General features: G+C 51.7%; 1 protein-coding gene across 3 annotated transcripts in view; it reads right to left on the bottom strand.

Annotated features, from left to right (window-relative positions):
* Positions 1-14,875, bottom strand: part of TRIM29 (tripartite motif containing 29) — a 43,424-nt gene extending 28,549 nt beyond the window's left edge. For 2 of the 3 annotated variants that reach the window (XM_037410057.1, XM_037410058.1), the window contains exon 1: positions 14,485-14,874. The gene's annotated coding sequence lies outside the window, so the exon portion shown is untranslated. Of the gene's footprint in view, positions 1-14,484 lie in introns of all 3 variants that reach the window. The other variant, XM_037410059.1, reaches the window with a different exon arrangement.
* Positions 14,876-27,791: the final 12,916 nt, after the last annotated feature.

Raw genomic sequence — 27,791 nt, 5'->3', positions numbered from 1 at the left:
ACGCACACACACAGACTAATGGAGCCAAGCGCAAACTGGATTTCTTGAAGAAAAATCTGTCTGCCAGTCATCTGAGCTGAACCTCCCTGGAGTCCGCAGGAAGAAAGAAAGGATGTCACTCACGTGTGCGCAAGGAACATTCCCTGCTGTTGCCAGTCACTTCTGCTTAATGCCACTTTCACTGGTCCCCTTTCTACCTCAGCTCACTCTTGCAGCATCCCACATGCCTGGCATTAGGCACGTCCCGCTTGCACATACCTGAGGAACCATGGCAGGGCCATGTGTGACCAGCAGCGACTAAATGCATCGCCTCTGCTGCCACGCATCCTGGGACTGCAGCTCTGTCCCATAGCCAAAGGCCAAGCCCACTCTTTTCCCTATCATCTCTCTGCACATCACACATCATCACATCTTTTTCATGCCAAAAAATTGGTTTTGAACTCACTTCTCTCTTACTAATTCTGCTCCCCCCTGGGAAATCTACTGTTCACACCTCTCCAAGAGTTGAGGTGCACATGGTCTTATCGGTGCTCATAACCACAGCCATGCTGGGAGCCGCAGGAGGACTGCTGCAGTTAAAGTGCAGTTTGTTAGTTAAACGGTAGTTTGTTAGACAATTTGTGCTTCGGTTCCCAACTGTATTTAGAAGGCTTGTGCACACACATGTATTTCAGGCAACTTAGAAGCCAAAATAAAGTACAGACTGGACGTCTCTTTATTGCAGGCTTTCTCTTTGCACCTCCTGGAGGGTGGTTCCTGATTTCTATAGCATGATTTCACACTTGTGTAAGCATCATCTGTGATTTTTGCACCAGCTACCCCTATATTTCCTGCAGAGGACAACTGTCTCCTATCTAGTGCACTGCGTCAAGCCGATCACACAGTATGCCCATGTCTGTGCCTCTGACTCAGAGTATACACCCACGTTTGGCATCTGCAGTGCCTTTCATCTGAAAAACTCGGAGCGTTTTTCAAAGGTTCACAAATTAAACTTGACAACACCTTTGCAAAATAGGTCTGGGTTGCTAACCCCATGTAGCAATTAGGGAAACTGAAGCATATACTGTGGAACAGACTGAAAATTTTCAGCAAAAATGAAACTTTTTTTCTGAAATTGCTATGCAGCCTTTTGCTTGCTCATTCTCTGCTTTTTCATGATTGTGACCCCTCTAAATCCTTGATTTTTTACAAAATATTCCATGACGCTTCTGTTCTTATTTTGAACTTAATTCTTTTATTGTATATGCACCAGTAAGTTTGGGTAGTTTACTGCTTGTATTAAAGTGTTTCCTCTGTGCAACGAGCTGCACAAAAATCCTCATGGGTAGGTGCCTAAAATAAAAAATAATTTCCCCAGGATGGAAAAAGTGGAAAAATTGGGTCCATTTCAAACTAAATAGAATAGAAACAGTTAAGCCAACCCTGGGGCACTCCTTTAGAGAGGCTCCAGAGCAGAGTTTCAAACACCAATGACTGATGAAGTCATGGAAAGTCATAGAGAATTAGATCAACCAGCCCATGATTCACTAGCCCCAGTTCTCACAACAACTCCAACCAAAGCAGGAGCAGGGAACCTGTCTGCTAATTGCCTACTCTGTGCTCTACCCACTAATCCACACTCCCTTTCACATCCTACATACTTTCAGTCCTTTCTCATTTCTTACACCTTTATATGAAATAAATCCACAGCGCAGAAGATGTGAAGCTGAAATGCATGCAGGCTATTGCTGCTACAAGAAAGCAGAGGAGATCAATCTGTCAGGCATGTAGACACCATTGGGCAATGACCGTGCATTAACCAGCTCCCCGTGTAACAGCAGAGCAGGCAGAACAAGTTCAAGGCTTCGTGTTGCTTTCACACGTATCAGATTCAGTCAGCAATGCACCCAGAGAAGTCGGTGGAGCTATCCTGCTGCAGAGCGCATGGGGGGAAATGCTGCAGATGTGCTTAGAGCAGCCTGCAGACATGCTCAGAGTGGGGCGTTGTACCAGAAAGACTCAAATTATATGGCATAAACCAAAGTTCAGAGGCTTGTGACAATGTGGGCTTGCCACACGCAGCTGTGTGTCTCGGGGTCGGCGAAGAAGGGGAGGAAAATGGAACGGGGGGATCCAGTTGTTTGGGGGGTGCATTTTCCCGCTAGGGGCAGGCTGAACTGAGAGCTCCCTGGAGACGGTCAGGACCTGGCATCAGATGGGGGGACCTGGGGTTTGAGGGTGGTGTGAGCGTCCGAGCAGCTCCTCCAGGGTACCGTGGCAGGGCAGACTCCAGCTTCCCAGGCCTTAAAGCAGGCCTGCAGGCTATGAGCTGGGCCGTGGGGAACCTTAATTATTGACACAAGTTACAGGCAGGACATAAATGCCCGTTGTGTAACAACGATGCTCCACGAGCGTGCAGGAGGGTGATTCACTGAAGGAGTGAGAGGGTGTGTGACGGGACAAGGGCATTAACTGGAGGATATGTGCTGCCTGGGGGAGGACCCCTTTCTAGTGGTTACGCTGAGTCTTCAACTTGGAAAAGGCTGAAGGGGAAAACAACTACTCAGCGTTAAATTCATGTGGAGGACAGGAAAGGGAATACCAGCTAAAGAGGGAAATCTATTTGAATTAAAGGACAGTGCTAGTGTAAGATCAAATAGGGTGAATTTGTTCATTAAAAAATATAGGCTAGGAATTAGAAGACGATTTCTAGACATCACAGGAGCAGAGTTCAGGGATGGCCTTTGAAACAGAGTCTTGGCCACCAGGATCCAAACTGGATTCAAGATGAGCTTGCTACAGTCATCAACACATTGCATAACTGTATGGATGATACTGCATGCCTTCAATGTGCTTACAAGACTTGTTGCACCATGTTCATATTGGTTTTAATTAATTAATTAAGCCTGTATTTCAAGGCTTCTGCTCGTTGCCTGTAGAGGCCAGGAAGGATTCCGCCCCCCACCCCCCACCCCCCACCCTTGATGATTAACTTGGTTTCTGTGTCATTGGTTTTCATGTTTTGTTTTCTTTTCCACCGCCTTTTCATGCACTGGAGACTGGCACAGCCTGAGATGGGGAAGCTGGGTGGAGCTGGTTGGACCTCTCAGGTGTCTGCTCAGCACTGGAACACATCTCCAAACCTGGGAGCAGGAAGGAGTATTCCTTAACTGGGTTGGCAAGGACCACTGGAGCTTTTATACCTTATGCTGGAGGATGCCATATTGTCTTTTGGCTTCCTGGGAGCATGGGCACTGGCACTTTTCAAGTCCTCCTCAGTAACCGTGCAGATGCGATTTTGAGGATGGTCCCTCATGTGAACCGGGGAGATTGTGATTCTGTTCACTGTTCTGCTCCAACCTGTTTGTGCCGATTAAGCTTGTCATACAGCTGGGGTCCTAGACTGGGAGGGAAGTGCTGTGGGATGGAGCCCAAGCTGGGAAAAGATTGAGGGTACCACTGGTAAGAGTTTTATTTGTGATGAACAAGACTTGACAAGTCTACATCATGTGCTATAGGCAGGCTTGATGTCCAGGGCTCTGTGCTAATGGAGCTGGAAGAAGCTTTGCACTGGGTGATGGGTGATAAAAGATGGCTAATAAGGTACATCACTAATTGCTCCTCCTTTATCTCTTTCTAAAAGTCACCCCCTTCTCTGCAATCCCATGGTTCCCCGGCCCCCCTCTCCAAACACCCATGCTCTTCCAAGTTGGCAGCTGTTCCCCAGCTTCCCTCCCAGTGCAGAGTCTCTGACTTCATGAGATCAAAGTCCCAGCTCCCTGGAGAGGTCTGGGAGCGAGAGCAAGTGAAGGTGATGGTACAGGGTGTGACTGACTCACAGTGCCGAGCCTGGAGGAGGCAGGTGGAGAGGGAGAGGGGAAACACGGATGGATAAAGAAGAGCAGAACAAGGACAGGGAAAGAAGGAAAAAGACAGAGCACTATTAACAGACTCTCCCTAACACACGAAATGCACTGAAATACTCTATGTTTGGCAATATCAAGCCAAGCTTCCCTCCAGGCAGCAGCTGTTTCTAGCAAGGGTAGCACATGGAGAAGCTCTCCTTGCCCTGGCCTGCCCTGAAGACAGAAACTGTGGCTCTGTCCCTCCCGAGGCACCCAGGCCCATGTGGCCACTGAGCCCAGCACAGTGGGAGGAGAAGTGGGACAGGGCAACCTCTGCCCCGAGAGAGTGCTGCAGGTGGGGCTGAGGAGGGGACAGATGCTTCTTCCCCTTACACTGGGCTCATCTGCAGTCTGGGTGCTGGTGAGGGTCTGAGGGTGATGGCAAGATCATGGGATCTGCTCTAGCCCTGGTCAGTGTCTTCCTTGTTAAGTGCAAGTGCCATCTCCACCAGATCTTTCTTCACCTCTTGCAAGAGCCTCGGTGTCTCAAGTCACATCTCTGCAGAAGGCTCAGCCTCCTGAGACAGGCCCCCCTGCAGGGAAGATGCTTAGAGGGATGGGGAGCCGTCACCCACCCAGGGCAGCAGGGCTGGTCTGAGCAGTCCCACAGAGGTGGAAGGGCCCCAGCAGGCAAGGTCTGGGCTGCCCTGTGCAGAAACCTCCACGGGAGGTTTTGCTGGCATGAGGGCTGCTGCTCCGTCATGACCAGAGACAGCTCAGCACTTGGGGAGCTGCATCCTCATCCTGCCCTCGCTGGGCTCTCCTGCCTGCTGGGGAGCCTTCAGGGGAGGCGGAGGGTGGCCCCCGCCTGTGTCATTGTGGTGTTCCTGGAAATCGGGAGTGCAGGACGGGGGGAAGCCTGAGGAATGAGGCCACCACACACATCAAATGACTGTGAGCTCAGCTCTTGTGTCTGGTTGTTCAGAGGAATTCTTGTTCTGAAAAGCCCCTGGGAAGTTAAATGGGAAAACATGTTGAAACAAGGATGCTTATTCACTCTGTGACTGAGCAAGACAAATATCCAGCATGTGTGTGTGTGTGTGTGTCTTGATTTACTCCCCTCTTCCCTTCCTCTATAAATACAGAGCAAAAAAATGGGGCAGCAAAAGACAAATGAGATGGAGGTGAAGCAGGGAGACAAAGAGGAGGGGGAAATACTGGGAAAAGAAGGGAGAAGGAGAAAAAAAATCAGAACAATTCTGGGAGAGAAGTATAAAACCTAGATAAGAGAGTGAACCTGGGGCCTGAGCCTCCCTTACTCACTGCCATAAATACAGGATAACTTGACAGAAGCTGAGGCAGGGCGAGGGTCAGGACCAGACCTCGAGGAGGGTTAGCATCCACCACTCTTACTCATCGGGAGCAACGCTGCACTGCATGCCTTGCCTGGACTTGCTTGTCCTTGGTCAGCATTATCCCCTCTGCAGCCGAATCCCACCCTCTGGTTTTAGGGTGGTGGCAACTGCCTGGGAAACAACTGTGTCATGCCATCCCCTTCTCCAGGTGCAAACAACAGGATCAGCAAGCTGCAGGGAATGCCAGCAAGGCTGCTTTTTTCCAGGCAGCAGCACAGAGACAGTATTTGGGTTGCTGGCCTGCAGCTGGAGATGGGATCAGGGAGCAGGCAGTCCTTGACACAGCTTGTCTTCCCAGGTCCCTTATCTGCTCCTGTCAGGGGCAGTTCAGTGTCTGGGGCTTGGGAAGGCATCTGCAATTCAATGGGAGCATGTGGACACTGGCCCTGGCTTGCACAAACGGGAGTGAAATTTGGCATCCAAGGAGAGCAGTGTCTGATGGAAAATGTCTGATGTTTGCTTTGGAATGGATCTGGGAACAGGCTGATCGTAGCTTTTACGTCACTGGCACTGAGCTCACAGTCCTTCAGCACCTGTTTATACCTTCTTCCAAGCCCCACTGTTAAATGGCAGGAGCCCAGACTTCACCTCTCATCCTGCTGTCCCAGCTCTCTGCCCTAGCCCTTGCCTCTCTCCAGGTGCATCCTCACTGTTCTGGACAGCCCTGCACACTGAGTCACCTGCACACTGAGTCCCCCTCCCAGCCTCCCTGTAACCAGCCTCCACCGTCCTGCCAACTGCACTGGGGCCTCTTTGCTTCACTCCTGTGTGGCCTGGTGGCCCAAAAAAGCTGTTCCCTGCTCCACCCCTACCCAGCAAAATGAACCTCTGAAGGGTTCTCCAGCTCAAACCCCCCTGCAGCAGGACCTGACTCCAAGTCAGGGGAAATAATGGGCTTCTTGGTGGCACAGGCATGGCCACCCACTGTGTCCTTGCCCTCGGATGCTTGCCTGTCCATCCCATCCTCTCACCTACCTCCCTAGGGCAGAGCTTTCTCTGTGGCTACCGTGGAGCTCTCCTCCAGACTTGGTGGCAGCTCTGTCACTGCGGTAGCAGCTGTATGTGGTGAGTTAAGTGCCCACAATAAGGTGCAGGGTAGCAGACTGGACATTGGCAGCAGCAGCAAGGGGCACAGCCTCAGGCCAGGCATCTGCCACGCTCCCTGTGTGCCAGCCAGCACTGTCACCAAGACTGCCTGCTGGCCCCGCAGAACAGGATGGCCAGTCAGGTTGGAGAACTCTTTTACAGCTGCATGTGAGCTTTGGAAAGTGCCCAGCACCCAGAGGGCCCAAAAGCTCATGCATTCCTGCCTCCCCACCTCGCTACTCCTGGCAGAGCCTGCTTCTCCAGCAGCGAGCTGCTGGCAGAGAGGCAGGATTTGGCCTCCTCGTTGGTGGTATAATTGTGAAAGAGGGGAAAATAATGGGGGAGATTCCCAGGCAGCTCTGAGCCATGTGCTGGCACTACAGCTCCGCGGGCCGCAGGAATGCCAGGGAGTGGAGAAGGGATGTTGCTTGTGCATGAGCAGGGAACACCTGGGTCTTGGGCAACTCAGGGAGCCATCCCTGCTGCTCTGGTTGGTTCCATGCATGTACTAGCTGCTGGCCTTTATTACATTAATTGCATTTAAGTTTGAGGCTCCATCAAGTCCAAACGCAGCCTAACATAGCGTCATGGGGCTGGCTGGCACCCAGGAAGAGATGCCAAGGGGGTGGAGGAAGATTGGGTGAGAGAGCTGCCGGCCTGGGGGAGCTGCAGCTCCCTTCCAATACAGGGAAGGGCGCGCTTGCCTCTGCCTCACACTCCCTGCGCCCTGGAAACTATGGTCCTGCCCCCTGGGCTGGCTGGGTCAGCCTTTCAGGGTGAGTTCCCCATGTCAGGGGGACACATTGCCACCCAGGGACACCTCTGCCGCTACAGGAGGGGGAGGGGGCTGCCCTCACCCGCTTGCTTTGTCCCTCCCCTGCCCCGTGGCAGCAGGAAGGGGAGAGAGGCAGCGTGGACGTGTAGACGTGTGGACACACAAGAAGGACACCTTCGCGCTCGCTCAGGAGAGCGCATGCTGCTCACCACCCAGCTGAAGAGCAGCTGATTTCTAAGAGGGTGTTTCTGATGGATGGAGGCCTGTTGGACGTTGCTGGAAGGTTCCCACATCTCTCACCTGGTGAGCTTTAGTGTTCAGCTTTTCTGGGACTCGGTGTTCACATCTTGCCGGTGCAGCAAGGGAAGATGCAACAGTGAGTGAAGGGGTCCCTACCAGCACATTTTTAGTGGCTTTTTTTATAGAGCCGGGCTCTCCGAGCATCCCAGAGGACCTCCAGGCTGGCTGGTGCAGCGCTACTGGCCACCAAAATCCCCTCTCCCCTATGCCACACCTGCAAGCCTTCCCCAGCATCCTCTGGCCCATCCCAGCTGCCCTCATCCTGCCGGTGCCCTGCACCCTACTGGGGTGACGTGGAAGCCCAGCTCGGGGGTATGCAGGAGGTGCTTCCTCCTCGCTGACCTTCCGCGACCGTATGCCCACACCACGTAGCATTCAAACAACCTCCCCCAGAGTCCACTGGGTTCACGGGAGGGTGCCACAGGTGCTGAGCCCCACTCTCCCCCTCTGTGCTACGGGACTGCGCCATTTCCCCGAGCCTGGGGCGTGGGTGAAAGCCTTGGAGATGGAGAGGGGAGCGGCCGCGGGGGAGCATCCCTGGGGGAGCACCCCTGGGGGAGCATCCCTGGGGGGAGCATCCCTAGGGCAGCCTCCCGCCGCGGTGCCCGCGGGCAGGGGCGGTGGGGCGAGCGCAGCCCGGCACTGCTGGCCAGCCGCTAGGTGTCCTCCGTGGCCCGCACACGGGTGTCGGGAGCCCACGGGGCAAGGAAGCGTGGGCATGCTGGCCATCCCCCCGGGACAGCGCCGGCCTCCCCCCCTCCCCGCCCCGCCTGTGCCGCCCGGGACCGGAGCCAGCGTCCGGGGCTGGGCAGGGGGAGGGGGGTGCTGTGTTGTCCCAAGTCCCCGCCCTCGGTGGTGAGGGGCTGCCTGGGCCGGCCCGGGGCCGTGTCCGTCCCTGGCGAGCCTGGGGGTGCCGGTGGGAGGGAGAAAGGGCCCTCCCCGTGCCCGTGCTGCGGGCAGGGGCGAAGGAGCTTCACTGCGCATCATCCGCCCGGCTCTTCCGCGCCCTGCGGGAGCGGCGAGCCCAGCGCCCCCGCTGCCAGCGCCGGGCAGCGCAGCGGGGCCTCACCGGTACCTGCCCGCTCCGGTACCTGCCCGCTCCGGTACCTGCCCGCTCCGGTACCTGTCCGCACCGGTACCTGCCCGCTCCGGTACCTGCCCGCACCGGTACCTGCCCGCACCGGTACCTGCCCGCTCCGGTACCTGCCCGCACCGGTACCTGCCCGCTCCGGTACCTGCCCGCACCGGTACCTGCCCGCTCCGGTACCTGCCCGCACCGGTACCTGCCCGCACCGGTACCTGCCCGCTCCGGTACCTGCCCGCTCCGGTACCTGCCCGCTCCGGTACCTGTCCGCACCGGTACCTGCCCGCTCCGGTACCTGCCCGCTCCGGTACCTGCCCGCGCCCCGCCGCCCTTCCCGGGCGCTGCCGCCACGACCCCCCGGCCCCGCCGCGCCCCAGGGGGCAGCGCCTTCGAGATGGATTTTCAGCAGGACCCCAGGGCTCCTTGGGAGTCTGACAGAACCTCCTCCTCTCCTCCCCGCTGGAACGCCCCAGATGCTGGGAAGGGATAGTTAGGTCTACAGCAGGGAGAACAGCCCAGATTCCTTCCTGGGGGAGAAAAACATAATCCTGGGAACGCCAGCTCTCCCAGTCCTGCTTTTCTGTCCTAGAAAGACCTTTTCTGTAAGCAGCATGAAGTAAATGCTCAAGAATAAATGCTATTGCCTCTGTAGGGTTGCCAGCAGGGTATTTCCCAAACACCTTGCAGAATACAGCTAGCAGCTTCCCCATCAACATATTCCCCCTTCATTCAAGTCAGCTAGTTCCTGCACTATCTTATCGGCACACTCATTATACCCTCAGAAACACAGTGTAAACATCCCCAGCAAACTGCTCTTGATGACAATTTCCTTGCCAAATCAGCCACTTCCCTGCTTGAGTGATGGTTTACTAGAGAGGATTTTTTGTAACTGCTGTTGTTTGAACAAGTGAGAAGTAAATACAGCTCCCTTTCTGGGAGCACATGTGTGCACCTGCTACGCAGAGGTGGGAAGGTATCTGTGGGAACTGCTCATTAAAATACTGGCAGCTCATCACTACTGCTTTGTTCAGTTTCTAACCTGGAATTTGGCTGAGGGAGGAAGATAACGCTGGCAGGAGCTGCCAAGGGAACTTTTATAGTCCAGGCTTTCAGACAGTTGGTTTTACATCTTATTCCAAAAGATGGCACCTGCACTGGCACAGCATCTCTCGTCAAGCGCATCAGGGTACCGACACGGGCTGTGTGGGGAAGGGATTGGTTGTGCTGGGGATGACAGCATTGCACGCTGCTGCTGGGCACCAGGCAGAGAGGGGAGTACTGCTGTGCGAAGCAGCAGGAAGATGACAGAGCACTTGCCAGCTTCAGCCCCTGCCTGTCTCCGCTTTCATTACCTGCCACGGCTGCTGTGGGATTTAGAGCAGTCCTCGGGCTGCTCTACTTCACAACAGGGAATGCAGCTGGATGCAGACAGGCTGGGACCTGTTGGGGATTTCAAGTGCTTCCTGTGCTCTTCAGCACTGTAGAGCAAGCACAGCCTAAAGAAAGCCCTTTCAGCTTTCCCTGGTGTTTACTCCTCCACGGAGTGACCCAGCCTGCCCCGTCCAAGCCTGTACGATCCGGCTGGAGCTGAGCCCTTGGCCACGTTGCTCTCCTATTCAAAGAGAGAAAGAGGGAGGATGCGGAGAAAGGGGGGAAAACAGAAACTAAATTAGTCTCCCAGCTGGTAGCAGAACTTCCGTGCAGCGATTCCAGAAGTCTGTCCAATTTCTTCTCCCATGATGAGGCTTTGTTGCAGACCCTCACAGCCTGCTGTAAGAGCACTGTGCGAACTCCTCCTGCAGTCTGGGCTGGGATGACTTTCTCAGATGGGCACATTCCTACCCTGCTCTGCCTGTGTGTCTCTCTCTTCTCTTAACTCATATTTCACAAAGATACATTTTTTTCTTCCTTTCCCCATGTAAATAACACCACATATGGCCACAAACGGTTTGTTCAGCCAGCAGGGCTGCTCCAGACAGGAGCCAGTACTAAACTAAGCAAACAGTATCATTCAGCATCCTGGCCTGATGCCCACCTTAGCAGCCTGAAGTAATGCTTTAAAGAGGGGGCAGAAACATCAGGAGGTGATAGGGAAGCTTTTGAGAAAGGAATTCACATACAGTTTAGAGAGAAAAGAAAATCCACTTGGTGTTCAGCACTGATTGAGTTTGTTTGTTTCTTGCAGTGATGTAACCACAGAGCTGTATCGCTTCACGACGCCTGCCATGCATTAGAGCAAGGTGCTGGCGCATAGCATGCTTTGTACTGTGGCCCTGTGTCCACATTAGCTCTTTGCACTTACGTATCTAGTAGCTGCTGTTACAGTGACTGAGAGGAAGGTTTAACAGAAACTAAGATCTAAGCATAGACGCTTGGGTTTTAACTCTGCTTTTTGGAGCTGGAGGCATTAGAAGTGAGAAAGAAGTTAAAACCTTGTCCGTTCTGTGCTGAACCCTGGTTTCAGTGGATCCCTAGTTCAGGGAACTGCATTTCATCACCATTTGCAGTGTGCCCTGCTTTCCAGGCAGAGGATGTATTGCACCATGCAATGCAACATCTGTCTGAAGAGGTGCAGAAACAGCAGGCTAGCTGGCAACCTTGCTCTAAGATGAGATCTGAAATGGTTATGATTCCCTAAAGGTATATATGGTAGAAGGGGCAATACAGACCTTTATAGCGAGAATCCTTCAAGTCTTGACATGCTGTGAAAGGAATCTGTTGGACTTAAGACTGGTGGGCAAAGAAAGATGGGCTGGTCCTGGCATTGTGAGGGGGCTGTGCTGTAGATTTCCAAAGTCAGACTGGGACACGGACAGAGAGTCCTGCATAATTATTCACCTGACACTGACTGAGAAAGTGTGTTCTTACTCAAGAAGTGAAAGTCTTTTATCTAGCATGAAAAATCAATGTCACCAATAACAGTAGTGAATATAAAATGGCATGTGATAGTGAGTAAATTTCTTCACCAGCGTTCACTGAACCAGTGAGGAAAGGTATTGCCCTGGACTGGGTTCTGATAAAGCGACAAGGGCACCACACTGAGAAAGTAACCTTGGATTCAGAGATTAGCTGCTGATTCAATTAAAATGAAATGGAAAGGCAAACAAAGCCTGCAAATACGGTTCTTGATTTCAAATAGGCAAATCCTTGTTGGCTAAGAGAAATCCACAGGAATGAAAATTGGACTCGGGAGCTCAGAGGAGGCTTGCAATTTTTCTAAGTCAAAAAAACAAAGTTCAAAATGTTTGAGAGGTGGGGGGGGTGGGGACACCTTCCAAGGGAGGTTTCCAGTTCTAGCTAGATGAATAACCACCTCAAAAGGATGCTAACAGTAATCAGAATGCCTGCAAGGGATGTAGGAACAGGCCAGATCAGCAGAGAAAGCAGCAGCTTAGAGGTCGGTGTGTGGAGGAATCAATGAGAGCTGTCGAAAGCCAAGCTGACTAACCTCGCAATGGGCATTAAAATAACCAGCCCTAAGTTCTTCGGGTGCAAAAGAGCAAGGAAGGAAGAAATGGTGATGCTCTGCAGTCAGCATGGGGTAGAGATTAAGGCAGGTCTAAATATTGCCTCAGAAGGACTTAATCATCAGGGGGAAAAAAGGCAAAGGTACTCACAGGGAAATTGCCAAGTTCCTGGTAGAAGCAAAATTCAGAGCTCACTTTCTGGTGGGGGGTATGTAGGAAAATACCTTCTCTCTGGGTCTAGAAGAGTGGTGGAAGCCATAGATCCTTCCGCTGGGTTTTTAACAACTCTCTGTCACCTCAGCATTATCACAGGACCAGAGCACCTAATTCAATACGTACAACTAAAAAAGGATGGGGTTGGGAGAGACTATTGTAGGTGACTACAGCAATGCTACCTCACTCCTTAGCAGGATGTCTGAGCAAATTTTGCAGGAGAGAAGTATGTTAAGGCTATATATAAATAGAAGATGAAATTAACTGTGGCTGCCTAGGAGGGACTAGTTGTTTTTCTAACTACTTGGTTTTCTTTTCTAAAATAATTCAACTTGTAGATTCAGCCTGGGGGGGGGAAAACTCTCTAGCTTGCTTTAGGATGAAGCTTGAGCTATAGTGAGGGCGTGTGTGATTCTCCTAATACTCCAGCAGATCCTTTCCTGTTCCTGGGGGAGGAGAAAGGGCTTCTGAGAAGTACTGATGATGATGAGCTTACACCTATACCTGTGCTGGGAGCAGTGGCCACAGAGGTACTTTACCCCCAGTTTGATTACACGGATTCCTCGCTGGGTCACTGGGGAGCTCGCTGCGCTTCAGCAGTGCTCTGGCCACCTTGTTTGAGGCAGGGTGAGCAGGCAAGGTGGGGGGGTCGGGCTCATCGGTGGCACCAATGCCCTTCAGTGTCTGGAGGAGGCTTCCTAACTGCACAGCGAAGAGGCACATTCCGACCAAAGTCCGGGTTCTGGGTCCTCCTCTTGGCTGTCCTGCCGCTGGGCTGCGCCGCCACGGGCAGGCTGTGACCCCATCTTTGAGATTACGGTGCAATGACGAACAAGGCCAGAGAGACGCCAAGTATCGCTGCTGTTATTTCTGACCCTAGCATGTTCAGGTCTCCTCCTCCGCTTCACTGCACACACGCTCGCTCTCTTGCTCTCGCTACCCTAATAGCTCACAGTAACCCGAGTCTGTCCTTCCCCTTTTCCTTACTTTCTCCACTCTTGCTCAGGCACGTTGCTGAGCAGGGCAAAAGTCAGCATTGCTCCGGGAGGTGCCCCTCTGCTCTCTGCAGTGACACGGGAGGCGAGAAGCCAGCTGGCACCGAAAGGAGTCCGAGAGAGGGAGAGGTGGCAGGAAAAGGGGACAGGCATGATGAGAGGAGGAGAAAAAAAGTTAGAAGACAGAGAAAACATTTTTTGCTCTGATTTGTGGGAAATCTCTCTGCTGTCTGTTAGCAAATTTCTCCTGTTTTTGCAGCAACTGCAGCCTCAAGCTACGGCCTGGAAGCAGGGGAAGATGAAAGAAAAGGAAGAGGTGGGAGAGGGCCCAAGTCTTGCTAAACCAGCAGGATGTGAAACCCGCAGTAGTAACTGGCTGTCAGCGCTTTCTTACTGCTCCCTGCCACTTTCCTGGCAGTAGTTCTGAGCCCAGCAGCAGGGCGAGCTTGCGAGAGGAGGAAGGGGCTGCAGAGAAGCAGCGAGGAAGGCAGTGGAGATGGGAAGGAGGGAAAGGGAGCTGGGGCAGTGGGAGGGGAGCTGTGCTGCCAGCAGTTTCCTGCAAGGCCTGCAGGCACCTCAGGGTCCAGAAGTGGCCAGGGACTGCACAGGACTCCCTCGGGGTCCTTCCTTGCCAGCCAGGAGTTTCTCCAGGGCTGCGTGGTACAGACAAAAGCTTCCTCTCTTCCTCTTGCTGCCCTGGCTGGCGGGGAGCACACTTCGACTCCAGTGCCTGCTTCACCTCTTGGCACTGGAGGAGCAGATGGGAAGATATTCGAGCTCAGTTGGAAGAGTCTGTTCTGAGTTTGGGGTTTTTGTTCTTTCTTTTTTTCAAAACCACAGTTAATGTCTTTAATACTAAGCTGAGCTGCTCATAATTCTCCTCCAAATCTTGCGCTAAGCAGGCCTGCTCCTGCTCTGACTCAGGGTAGGAGATGTTCAAAGTGCTCCTGCAGGGCAGGGGAGGGGGTGGGCAGCCGCTTGCTTCATCCTCTCTTTCAAAGCTGTTTATTGACCTTGCAGCTCTGCACTCCCTCCCGTCCACCCTGAGCTGCAGCCTCTGCCTTTCTCGCACCCCGACAAATCTCTTCCTCGGTGCCTGTTCAAGGATCCTATTTAAGGATGTTTTGCTTGGGAGAGCACACCTGCCTTCCCTCCAGGTGCTCTGTAGGGACCCCCATGCCCTCCGGCAATGCCAGACAATGACCAGGGCAGTCCCACCCATCGGCTGCGAACGTTCACCCCCTCTCTCAGAGACGGTTCACCCCCTCTCTCAGAGATGAAGCTCAACCTAAACACCAGGCATGAACACAAGGTTTTATACTCACCGACAGGTCTCACTTGCCAGGATTAATCATTACACCAAACGGAATACTTCCACTAAAGCATGAAACTGCACTGGCTGTATGAAAACCTGAATGACTTTGGTGACAAGCTAAGCAAGACCCATCCTGCCCTGGTCATCACATGGTGCATTTAACGCTTGCGTGGCAGCAGGGCAGGAGCTCTGCCACCCCTGTCAAGGGCTCCCTCTCTCCCCCGCCTCCAGTGGCTGCTGGTGCGTGGCAGGAGGCAGCCAGCCTTGCTCGGGACCAGCGCTCGTTATTGTCATCAGCACATGCCATAGCAGAGTGACCTGGCCGGGAGGGCCCAGCAGCCTGAGCGCATGCCTGTCACGTCTGCCCTGCGCAGCAGAGCTGCTTTCCTCGCTCCTCTGTCCCCTGCCTCCCTGTCGCTCTTCTGTAAGGGTCCAGGCACAGGAAGACTGCCTGGCATCTTCTGCTGTCTTGCTTCACAGCTGGTGGCTTTGGGGGGGGGCCGGGGGGAGGCTTTGCTCAAGGGCAGGGAATAGGGCCGTGTCTATCTGGAACTGGTGTTTTGGAAGGGGGCCCCTCTTTCTGACCCCACCTCCTTTCCCCTTTTACGAGAAGCTGGCCTCTTTCAACTGACAGCAGGGCTTTCCTGCCAGGCTTGTTAGCTTTAGCTGGAACAATTTCCTTTGAACTCAGCTTGAATTAACATCTCCATGGCAATAGGATCAGGGCTTTGTCTCTTGCAACCTGCCCTTCACCATCAACAAGAGGTTCTACCAGGAGGTGGGAAGGGAAGGGTATGCCACCCTGGCCAACACCACCACCTCTTCCTGAGGGAAAGCAGAGGCGTTTGCTGGGAGGACAAGCAAGGATGATTCTGTCTGTAACTTCCCCTGGGGCGGGGAGGGGAGGATCAGGGAAGCTACAGCAGATGCTGGCAGGTCCTCTCTCCGTTTAGATTAGCTGCCGCATAAAGTGCCAGCGAGTGAATGTGTGTGTTGGGGGTAAAAGGAAAGCAGCTTGTTTCACTTCACCATAAACAATTACAAACAGTTCCCCTGGGACTGGATTTCTCCGGTGCTGCGCCAATGCAGCGGAAGGAAAACAGTGCTCCCACTTTATCCAGACAGTGTTTTCTCTTCTGCCCTGTGCTGTCACCCCATCTCTCCCACAACCACCCAGTTCCCCTCCTCCATCTCTGCCCTGTCTGCTCCTTCATCTCTATGGCTTGGAAATCTGCTGCTGCTGAAGGAGGCTGGCTGGGTCGCTCTCCCATCCTCTCACCAGGTTATGCGGTGCACTTAGCCCTTCCGACCGTAATATCTCCTTTCCCCTGGAGTGTGAAAAAGCCACACGGGAGTCAATGATTATCTGGCTGTTTGCTCATCAGATGCTCCTTATTCCTCCCCTAGCTCCCCCAGAAGGGAGATCCCCCTCTTCAGGCTGTTACAAAACTTGACCTTTCCACTTATGCTAACCATGCATCACCCCCAGCCCAGGCAACCCATGCACCAGAAAAAGGGACACTTTATTCCCTCCCTATCTGACTCCCACTCCCAGCCCTGGGCCCACGTGGGTCGGTCTGTTTGGCAGTAGTGGGTTCTCACTAACAATATGGGGTTTTTTCCCCTTGTAGAGCGAGAGGCTCGTTTTGCAGCCAAGTCTGGAGGTGGGAAAAAAGAGGCCTTTTCCTTTGAATGCCGGGTAAATTCTTTGGGAGCTGCCTCAGGGAAATCAAATCTCAGTTTCTTCGTTTTGGGGGCAGAACAGGGGGAGATGTAAACACTACAGCAACCGCTTCCCTTTCTCCTGCTCCTCCTCTTTGTTGCATTCCCTGCTCCTAAATACCCTGGGAAGGCAGTGCTGCTCCTGCTCCCCACTTCTGACATCCTGGGATGGGCTGTAGGTGACTGGGCAAGACAGGGAAGCCCCAGACGGATGCTGTGTGGTCCAGAACGGTTTTGCTGGGCATTACATGGCAGTCAAGGTCATTGCAGCTGTGGTCCCCCAAGAGGTTCAGGGAGCAGAGCAAGGTCCTCTCTGGCATGACATGCTGGCGTCAGTGGAGGTTCAGCAGGGTGTACAGGGCAAGAAGTGCAGGGGCAGCACTACAGGGCTCAGAGCTCCTGGCTCAGGCTTTGTGAGGCAGTTGTGCTTGTTTGATTTCCTTTTCTACCTCCTTCCCCAACAGAGATTTTTCTCCCTCCTCCAACAGAGTTACTGCAGCTGGATCACAGCAGGCAGTTTTCATTCTCTGTTAATGAGAAACTCCTGCACTTTGTCCCTTGAAATGGAGCCATGTTCACCACGTGATTTGTGGGGAAGGGCTCCAGCTAAGGTTATGGTGAGAAAGAGAGAAGGGATAAAGTGGCTCCCCTTGTATACATGGTTCCTGTGCTAGGGGCTGAGCTGGGTGGTGGGAAGGCACCAGCTGAAAGCCAGTTGCTGGGGGAATCAAAGCCTGTCTGGCCTTACCCTGCTGACCCTGCGCTGACTCAGCGGGCTGTCTGGATCTCTTCACGCCAGGGAACGTGAATTCATCCCCCTACACTTCCCACCTCCCCCATCCCCATCCTCACTGTGATTAGCACGCAAGAGGCTACATGCACATACCAGCCTCCCCACTCCCATAACCATGAATCATAAACCAGCAGGATGGTTTCCTTGAGCGGGAGAACAGGGGTCGTTTCTGCTTTCCTGGGCTGGCCTCTTCCCATGGCAGCAGCTCTTGGTCAGGGCCAGGGAAACCCCCAGCCTGTCCCTGGGGCAGCTAGCAGGAGTGTCACTGGGAAGGAAGGGGAAATTTCTCTTCCACAGCCCAGGCTTTGCTGCCAATGGTGCCCCAAACCTGCTTGGCATCGCCAGGGGTGCAGCTTTCCCTACTAATCCAGCCCCCTGTTGCAAAAGCATTTTCTGAGCGTGCTTGCACCCCTCTGTGCACCCCGCCAGGGTACAGCACGTCCTTGGTGAGTTTCTGCTCTCCCGCCTCTGCTCTGAACAGGCAGAGCACAAAGTGCCAGGCTCTGCCTCCCTCCCGCTGTGGTTAGTGCCTCTTATCTCAAGCAAAGGTATCTCTTCTCTTGCTAACACAGACAAGAGTGCCTTGACCCTTTTATGGCTCCAGCCCAGTGAGGGATTCTTGTTCTCTTGCAATCCTGCCCCACGAGCTGTGAAGGGAATATAATGTGATTTCTCCAGTGCTAAGAGCCGCTCAATTAGTTCTGGGCTGCAGACTTCCTCGCAGCAGTGCCCCACAAACAGTGTGATGCATTCTCTCAGGCCTGGCGCTCTTGGTGACCCGCGTGCTGCCCAGCCTGGAAGCGGTTGGCAGGGCAGCTGCAAGCAGGACCATCTTGTGTCCTTGGCCAAACTCTGAGCTTCACGTCACAGTGCCTTGGGAACACAAAAGGGACTTCCCAGTCTTCCCAGCAGTAGCTCTGTCTTACTCCAGCTCTCGTGCCCCCTTTCTGTTTTCTTTCACGCTTCTCTGCTTTCATGAATCACTATTTAACAGTGGACTCTGGTTTTACTCCACAGCATGACTGAAGGACGCATCCTGAACTCCAGAGTAGCAGCTTAAGCCAAACCTCTTTGGACTTTGGGGTATTTGAAATTCAGAGCCCAGTTCTTTCATGAGAGAGGGTTGGGAACTCTGGCATCTGGGAACAGGTAGCTTCTTAAAAGATGCTGCTGGTTTCTCCCACATGCCACAGACAGGGAAGGCAGGAGCATCTTGCCTTTGGTGCACTGGAGGGAAGAAAAAACTTCCCAGCTCTGAATACTTCTCAGCTTTTGCATTCCTGCTTTCCCCACCTCCTTAATGGGGTGGGCAAATAGGAGAAGGCAAAGCAACAGGAAACTCTCAAGACAGCTGTGATTTTTCACCAGAATCCGAGAAGCTGTCTGAGCTCGGCAGCTGCGCTTAGAGCTGGGTCATTAAAATGACACAGCAGCTCGGCTGGGCTGTAGGGAAGGAGAGATTCCCAGCATGAGGGGGCCTTCGGGAGCCGGGGTGGGGGAGCCCCTTCCCTGAAATAACTGGAGGACAGACAAAAACAGAAAACTACCTTGGAAAGTCTGGCTAGGGATATAGAAAATATTCCTCTAAGGTCCTGGTGCTGTGCCCAGCTGGTGAGTTGCCGTGGCTTTTAGCCACCAGTCTGGGAGCAGGATGGGGGGTGTAAAGCATCACCTGGAAGAGTTAGGTTTCCTTTGCTGGCCTTGTGCTTCCCACGCTTTATCAGTCCCCCAGCAAGCACTGGAACTGAGGCCAGGCAAGGAAGAGATTTTTTGTTTTATTATTTTTTACTCCATCCCCCAAACGCCACATCAGCAGCGAGCTGCAAGCTGCAGGATGACCTCAATGAGGAACAGATTGTCCCTTGGCCTGCCTCCATCTCACTGCCTGCAGGGACATCAGGCAGGAGGACCTTGAGCTAGGAAGATAGAGATGAGGGAGTGTGGACTGTTTCCAGGAGCCACGCGTTGGGATAACGACACCCGGGAGCTGGAGCCAAAGCAGCAGCAGGGTTGGGGAGCTGCAGGAGGGACTGCAGGAACTGGCACGGGGCGGGGGGGGGTTCTTTCTGTCATCTCTAGTTTGATGGCTTGTTGGCAGCACCCAGCAAAGATTTACAAGCATTAGTCAAGAGCTGCGATCAATTGGTGAAGCTAGCACTAAAACCTGGACCTGAACCAGCTCTACCCCTCCCTCTCCTCCACTGAAACCCACAGCGTGGGGTGATGGCTGCCAGCTTCGCTCCAGAAAGCTGGAAAGTGACACCCCTCCTGAGCACTGGCCAGCCCGTTGCCACAACCCTGCTGCACAGGAGCTTGCAGCTTTCCCTGGGGAGGAAGGAAAGGTAACGTTCACCTTTATCTGCCTTCCCAAGCAGACATGGAGCAGCCCCTCACGCCTGTGTAAGGCAGAGCAGCCTCTGCATTGCTCACGTCGTGCCCTCCCCAGGCTCGGGGGTGAGCGGTGTGGCTCCAGGAGGCAGTGTGGCAGCTCTGTCCCTTGCCATGCTGGGCTGGGAGCAGGGTGGCTGTGGAGCCTTCTCACCACAAGCAGACAGGCAGAAGGACATCCCCACCCTTTGAAAGGTGGTAGGTATCACTGCCAGACTCTCGCATAGCCAAGGTCATATATTTCCTTTTTTTGACTGATTCCCTCATCTCTGAGTTCAAGAGGTACCTGTATAAGCTGTGCTACTCTGATTCTCATCAGCCACCACCACCCCAGATCCTTCATGGGAACAGACTCCTGGCTTGGACCTTGTAACTAGTCCACTCTAGATTCACCAAGCCTAGCTTACAGGTTTTGGGTTAATTTCTTGACAGTCTATGAAGTTTCTCTGCTTTAACCTTGTCTTGTTAAATCTCTCTTTCCAGGTTGGACAATCATTTCATCACTTACTACATTTATTGCAGCAAGACCTGGGCTTCTCAGGTAAGTGCCAGGTTCTCACTGGGCAGGTGCTGTCAACAGCAGCACAAAGAGCCTCAGCCCCAGAAGTACTCGGCCATGAGTAAAATCCTGTTTGTCCTTCTTCAAATGTCACTGCAACCCCATCATCTATCTACTTTGCTGTAATAACCAGCCATGTTCCCCATCCTAAATCAATCCTCATCGTTTTTCAAAGCATGCTAGGTTATCATTAGCTTTCTTATGTCTGCACACATGGCGCACGATGCACCAAGGTGCTTTGACTGTGTTTCAGGCTGGTCTGGGCATCACTCATCCTCCTGTAGCCACTGGAGAAGTTTTAGTGACAGTACGGAGTGAGTGTTTCATGGATTCAGGGCTTTTGTTTGCTGATTGTATCGCCAAGGCTATTGCAGCGTCTGTATTCAATACTGATTGCAACAACCTCAGCAAAAGAACAGGATGAGAAACAGCCTAATCGTCAACTCCACTAAGTCGCCGGGCTGGATCCAGCTTGCATTTGCACAATGTGAAATCCCCAGAGCCGGCTCCTGGCCCCCATGCTCGCAGGGACTAGCACTGTCCCTCACATCTGATTTCAGCGTAGGACGAGCTGCAGAGGCAAAATCCTTCCCAGTGTAAAATCATGCAAATCTAGCACGGAAGGATAACGCTAATGACCTGTATAAGATATTGCGTCATGTCAGACTGTAGCTGAGGCTTATTGCTGTATTCACACAATTGGAAGGGCTCCAGAGAGCCAAAGCAAAGCAGGAGGCATTGGTGTGCCGCTGTGGCAACCAGGGCTCTCGGGAGTGCATTCTGGATTTGGTGTGTAACTTCTGTTAGTCACGAGACCTATTTCCTAATTTCCAGCTCATTTGTTAATTCCAAGTGGCACATCTCATTCCGTCCACCCTGAGCTAAATCAGGCTTGAATTTCGGTGATGCTGAATGTCTGCCCACCTCCTTGATTCCAGGTAATGAGCTCTGTGAGGTTTTTCTGGAGGCACCTTAAAACAGAGGTGTGCTACGAAAAGCCCTGGTAGGGGTGGCTTGTTCAGCCACTCTGCCCTCCTCATCCCCAGCTGTTTAACCCACTTTCAAACCGTTCCGTTACATGGCTTTGATGGGAAGAATATAATGTAATGTAATATAAAATAACAATTTACAAAACTATTTCCAATGAGCTTTAGGACCATGTAAGATTAGGCGACGCAGAACACAACACATCTGTCCACAGATGAAGTGAATAGACATTTTGGTTAACTTGGTGGTTTTTAAAAAACTATTTGAATCAGTGGGCCCATCAGTCCAACAGACTGCCTAATTTTGCATTAATGTTCCAGGAAAGCATCGGAAACATTTCCAACTAAATCTGAAAGAAAAATATTTGCATTTCCCTCCAGGCTGATTTCTAACTGAAATTGCTGGGGTTGAGCGCTTTGGGAGGGGGGTGCTGCTTTTCAGTAAATTTCCACAAAATAGATATTTGCCATTACTCTGGGAAAATGAAATTCAGACCACTGCAAATGCTCAAATGCCAAATTACTTTCAAGCACAAGAAAATTTTGAAATCCTTAAGTATAAAACATATGGCACTTTGCTCTGGAGTAAGATTGGAAAGGAAAAGCTCAATTGTAAAGCTGAATTGAGGATGTTTTATTTTTTAGACTGAAAAGAGAGAGCTTTCTTTTAGCTAAAGGAAAGCAGAATTTTGAGCATATCTGACTGCTTACCGCAATTGCTTTTTTTCCAAAGATGAGCAACAGCCTTATTAATTATTTGCATTGTGGTCATATTAGGTCAATTATTAAATCACTTAAGTGAAAACCAAAAGATCCTTAGACATTTATGTCATGTGAAAATGGATGAAAATGAAAAAAAAAAATTAGATTCTTCCAGTTTAAGAGAAAGTTATGAACCACTGGCTCTCTCTGTGAACACAGAAGATTTGGGATGGTTCTGCCTTTAAACATGCAAGGCAAAGGGGGAAAGGAGATCTTTATAGCTCTAAACTGAAGTGGAAAAAATCCCCAAATACTTAATTTTCTTTTTGCTGCTTCGCTGTATACAGGAAAGTTTGCAATGGAAATTAACCTCCCTGGGGAAAGATTTCAGACAGGACTGTGCTGGCTGACTGCGCTTGTCCCCGTGCCCGCAGGGAAGCCGGACCCCTCTGTGGAGCTCAGGGGCGAGGGGGAAGCCACAAACCACCCAGCAGCTCGTCCTTCTCGCTGCGCTGGCTGCTCCGGGGTGCTGGCACTGTGCACCCAGCATCGCTGCACAGCAAATCAGGGCTAAAATGTGCCTAACATTTTGCTTTGGGCTTGAATTGATTCCAGTTTCTCTTAACTGTTTCGAGAGTCGACCCTCAACACGAGGCTGGCGCTCCCAGCCCGCATTGCTGCGTCAGGTCTGATAGAGTCAGACGAGCGTGCTCAGCTGTGCAGGGGATTACGGTTGTTCCCATGAACTCCTGCTTAACTGAGCGTCCAGTCCCCAGAGCTCTCAGGACCTCGAGCTGGAAGACTCCTGGGTTCCCCTGAACAGTGCTGTCATTATCTTCACTACCTTACATTTACCCCATGCAAAACATTCCTGTTTTGCTTCCTTGCCATTCGTGTCATGTGGATCAGGAGCGACTGTGACTGCTGTGCTGGGAGAAGAGCAGCTTTCCCGACCCCTTCTGCAACTGGAGATCGCCCCGAAGCACAGCACCTAATTAACCTTGGTTTATTCTTTGTAGCTGCAGAATGTTTTTATTGCTCATAAACCTACCCTGGTCCCTCTCTTCAGCTATTCTCATCTTCTGTAGGCTGTGATTCTTTTTGAAATGTCCATTTTATAAATCACTTTAATTAGTTTTATATCATTCTGTTATATTTATATCACTTGATTTAGGTTTCAGATTGCTTCCATTACATCTTATATATTGCTTTGATTTTATTTATGGTGTTTCTAGTGCATTTGCATTGCTTTCCTTAGATGGATATCATTTTGGCTGGATTTACAATTTATTTCTTCAGTTAGATTTATATCACTTTAATTAGATTTATATCCCTTTAGAATTTGAGGGCTTCACGTAGATTTATAATATCTCTTTTACTAGGCTTGTCTTGCACAGAAGATTTGCATCCTTTTTGTTTTAAAGGATGTTGCTTAACCCAACACTGATGTTGCTTTATCTAGACTTTGGTCAGCCTCCCAATTAGATATATGAAGCAAGAACTCACCACCTGTTTTTTCTCCCCCTAATTTCCACTGAGATCATTCCGGCATAAACTGTGCTGATTTAAATTAACCTCTTCTAAATCAGCACCAGCAGGAATGTAGTGGAGATCATCTCACTAACTGATTCATCAGAGTACCCAGTGGAAGTCCAGTTAGATACCACTTTTTCTTTCCTGTACAGTAAATATCACACCATCATAGAGAAGCTGAGCATGCTCTCCCAGCATGGCAGGGGACCACAGCTGTGCTCTCCCAGGATGCAAGACTCTGGGATCAGTGTCCAGTTGGGTGATGTAGGCTCCAAAGTGGGTTTTCCCTGTCCAAGGAGGTACGCTAATCATGAAGCAAGTGGGTGTTGAGCGAGCAGTAGTATTTCCTCCTCCACTTTCCTTTTCCCTGGAGGATACTCAAATATCTTAAGGACAGCTCAGAGCTGGTAGTCCCAGGCATGGTGGCATCTCCATCCTCAGCATTTCCTACTTGCTGCTGTCCCCAAAACTGTAAATGTGCAAGAGGAGCAAGCACCAGGGCAAGGCCATGACCCCTCACACCTCATTTTGAGCTGAGGTCTTGCAGTACATGAAATTCCAGTGCCAGAGCCTGTCCCTCAACACTCCGGCCAAGACCACAGCAGGAGGAAAGCAGCCATGCTCCGAAAAGCCGCTCTTCCAGTTAACAGCACGGGGGACCTGGCTTTGTATGTCCTGCCCAGCTCTGATCACATCGGCGTAAGAAACCAGCTAGAAGGGATCTAAATCCACGTGCTTCAGGGCGAAAGCCAACCAGTGATTGAGAAGGGTCAGTAGATGTCCCTGAGGGCTGTTATTCCAGATGTTCACAGCGAGATATTTGGTTGTTTTCCCAGAAACATGTGATTCAGGGCTCTGTCAGAGGGCAGGACAGTGGGCCAAGTGGACCGCTGCTCCCAGACCCTACCTCATTTTATCTCTAAACCCACTGAGGGCCTGAGCTGATGGACTTTAATTTCTGTGAAGATCTTCAGCCATCCACACTCAAGTCTGGCAACTCACTCTAAGGTCTCATGCAGACAAAACCAACCTCCCGAATCTCTTCTTTCCCAAAACACAGCAGGACACTGGAGCTTACTGTGTTCCCAGGGATATTAACAGCTCATGAGACATACCACGTTAGGGTACCCGGGGCTTGGCTACGTGAGATGCCTGCCAACCAAAGACAAGCCCATCAGCAGTGCAGAGGGCTGCACATCCTCCCCATCCCTGGAATGGCAGGAAGGTTTTCCTTCTGGTCGCTGTGATTACTGCAGGGCAGCTTTCATGGGACAGTTTCAGAAGGCTTTTGCAGTGGTTTTAAATTGGATTCCTGTGTTTGTGCGGCATTTGGGAGCCCACGTCAAACAGGCTGAGAGCTGGGTTCAGGAAAGGAAAAGAAAAAAGTTTTTCACCTCCTGATGCCTTCACCCTGCCCTGTCTTCTTTGTCTCTCCCTGACCTCCCCCGCTTTGTGTTTATTCCCTCTGTGAACAGGACAAACCCTATGAGGCATGAAGCAGCGAGGGAGGCGAGGAATGTGTTACAGAAAGCCTGTTGTTTGATAGTTGAATCCAGATGTTACGGGAAGGAGCAGAGCTGTGTGAGTGGGAGAGAAAAAGGCTGGAGCAAGAGAAAGTAAGGAGCACCAAGCCTGCCCTCCCAGTTAGACCAGTTAAACACAAAAGGAATGTGAATTCAACTCTTCGGGTACATCTATTCTGCCCCCAGCAGAGGACAGAAGCTGGACCGAAAGTGAAGCCTTCCCAAACCTTCAGTGCAAGAGAAGGACTGACCCACAGAAACTGCTAAATCCTCCTCCCCTATTCCAGTGTGACGTCTTTTGGCCCACGCCAAGAGGAGCCTGCCGCAGGAGGCATCCACAGCCAGTGCTTAGTCATGGGCCCTCTTCACAAAAGCAGCTATTACTCCTGTAAGGAGCTGTAGAACAGTGCTGGTCACAAGGGACATTTTCCAAGTATTACCTAGTAGCTCCCAAATCTACACCAGCAGCATGAACTCTGAAGTCCCTCCTTCAGACAGACCAGCCTCTTCCACGTGATCCTTCCAGCAATCGTGGCTTTTCTAAAGAAGGGCAGCCCAGACCTTGACCACTGTTAGTGGATGGTCCCCACCGGTTCCCACGGTTCAGGATTTCTCCGTTAGGGCCTCAGGTCCCCTGTGAGGGATCCTCATCTATATTGTATGGTGTGGCTTCAAGGGTATTATTTTTGTGGCATTTCTCTATTCCACCCTCACTGTGAACCAGGTCACACAAGACCATGGCAGGAGCAGGCTCATGCTCTTGAGTCTCTTACTATGAATTTACCCAGGGGAAAAGGGGCAAAACCCCCTCCTGACACGCCAAGAACTGCTCTCCTCCCCCCATCCTCTGCCTTTCTCATCCTCCCTGCAGCTGCATCCAGCCTCTGCATAAACAAGCATGGTATCTCAATTAATGTGCATCTAATCAGGACATCAGCATCTTGGGAAAAGAGTCTGCATTGGCTATAGAGGTTGAGCACGCAGTTAACCTCCCAGTGCTCTGCCACTGGTGCCTGTTCATTCAATTACACCCAGGCTGCTGTACTCCTCAACCTTTTAATTGCCCAGGACAGAGAATAGGGTGGTAAACAGGTCAGAGACAGAAGATGCTAGGCATTGTTTTAAGACAGTAAAGCTGTTTTTAAACACCATTCAGAATCTTGTTTTATGTAATTGCCGAGAAAAGGAGGGCATTCAGGAGCGGCAGCAGTGAACACGCAAAAGGGATACTGAATAATTTTTAATTAATGAAAAATTACTTGAAGCCTGATTCCCTTCTGTAACAGTAAGATCTCTACTGAACAGCACAATGCAAATCCTTTCCCAGAGCTTCAGATCAAGCCACAGGTCCACTGTAGTAATATTCCTGATAATAGCTGGGATTTAGTCAACAAGCTGGGGGACTGTGAGGGTAAAAAAAAAAAAATCCAATTAACTCTCCCAGAGTTCTATTAGTTCTGCAGTGCTCTGAACAACAGTAAAAAGCTGGTTTTTATGTGTTCAGATCCCCAAAATAGTTGCCCTGATTGAATCCTTCAAAAAGCACTGATGATTCTTTCATGTAGCTTTAAAAGTAGAGTTTGGCATGAAAATGAAAGATGGAAGATTAAAGAGATCAAGGCAGACCATTTGGTCTGATCCCTGACCTCAGTTATACCAACTTTAGTTGAGATTAACACCAGTGTAAATAAGATGAGGAACTCAGGGGCTCAACAGGCAGCAAAAGTTTGTTGTCAGCTGATTTTCATCTCGAAGACTTAGGCATCTCAGGCCGTTTTGGACAACTGCTGCCTGTGTTTTCAAAGCCCAACCAAAAAGTCTGGTTTTCCTTCCCCTCGCCTTTGCCTTACTGCCGTGGTCTGTCTGTGTAAGCGGTGAGCCAGCACGCTGGAAGGAGAGGGCTGCCAGGCTCTCAGCGTGCACACACTGAGCTCTCCTCAGCCCAGTGAGGGAAATAAACCTGATGAGGCCAGGGGAGGGACAGAAAGCCATGGTAAACCACAGGCAAGCTGCCCAGCAAAGGCTGGGGAAAGGACGGCTCCCAGGACCTGCTAGCTGGATTAGCAGTCTGATCAGGGCACAAGGTCTGAGGATGTTTCCTGGGGTTCTGATCATCTCTGCAGCCTCCGAGGTCAGCTAACAGTGCAGTGTTCTCCCTGCCGAAAGCGCTGCAGAAAGGACCTGCAGAGCTGCACTGGGAGTAGCTCCCAGAGACATGCATTGCCCCAGGAACACTGGAAAGCCTCCTCAAGCCCCTGTTCCACCTCCATCCAACAGTACATCATGCTTCCCAGCTTCCGCAGAGTCAGGATCTTGCTTCTTCCCACGGCAGTTTGTGGGTGATCCTGGTGTGTTATAAATGAGCATAACCTAGTGTTAAACCTCTTGCATTGTCAAAACAGGTGTACGCAAGAGCTTTGATGCTTGCTCCATCCATCTCCTCCATGTCTTAACCAAGCAAAGGTGCTGTGTACAGTTCATTAGACACAGCCCAATAAATCACCTTGAAAGAAATATGGCTTGACATCCCTGCTTTGTTTGAGCTCTGGCTTGGAAAAGACTTGGTGTCAGGGCACTGAGCATACCAGCAGGCACTAATTGCCCCAGCGAGCCTCGCCCAAGCCTCAGCCCACACACTCTTCCTGCTGGCCCCACAGCCCTCCTCTGAGCACCCAGTGGGGAGACCCACTGGAGAAGACGAGCAGCGTAGGACAAGGCTGTGTCTTTGCCATCGCAGGCATGACCCTGGGCAGGGGTTGCCGCACAGGCTTTGTGGGGATAACTGGTCCAGCCAACAGTTTAGTGAGCAGCAGGCAAGTGTGAGATGATAAGCCAGGCAAGGGCCATGCTGAGGAGGTAAGTCAAGTTCAAGAGGTCCCACCTGCAGGTAAGGGCTGGGGACCAGGGTCTTTGCTTAAAAGGAGCAGTGGAGCCAGGGAAAAAGGGGTGGGGAGGGAGGGCTGAGATTGGGCGTTCAAAGTTTGTTGTTGCAGCAGTTAGGTATGGCACAGACCTGGGGGTGCCCTGCCTGGATGTGTGCCTTCCCTGACAGCCAGGGCCTCCTAGCTGCTTCATGGCTTCTGCACAGAATTTCTGTTCAACAAAGTGATG

The sequence above is a fragment of the Falco rusticolus genome, chromosome 16 (genome assembly GCF_015220075.1).
Source record: "Falco rusticolus isolate bFalRus1 chromosome 16, bFalRus1.pri, whole genome shotgun sequence".
In the NCBI taxonomy this organism is placed as follows: Eukaryota; Metazoa; Chordata; class Aves; order Falconiformes; family Falconidae; genus Falco; species Falco rusticolus.
This window is presented reverse-complemented; position numbering and strand designations above follow the sequence as displayed.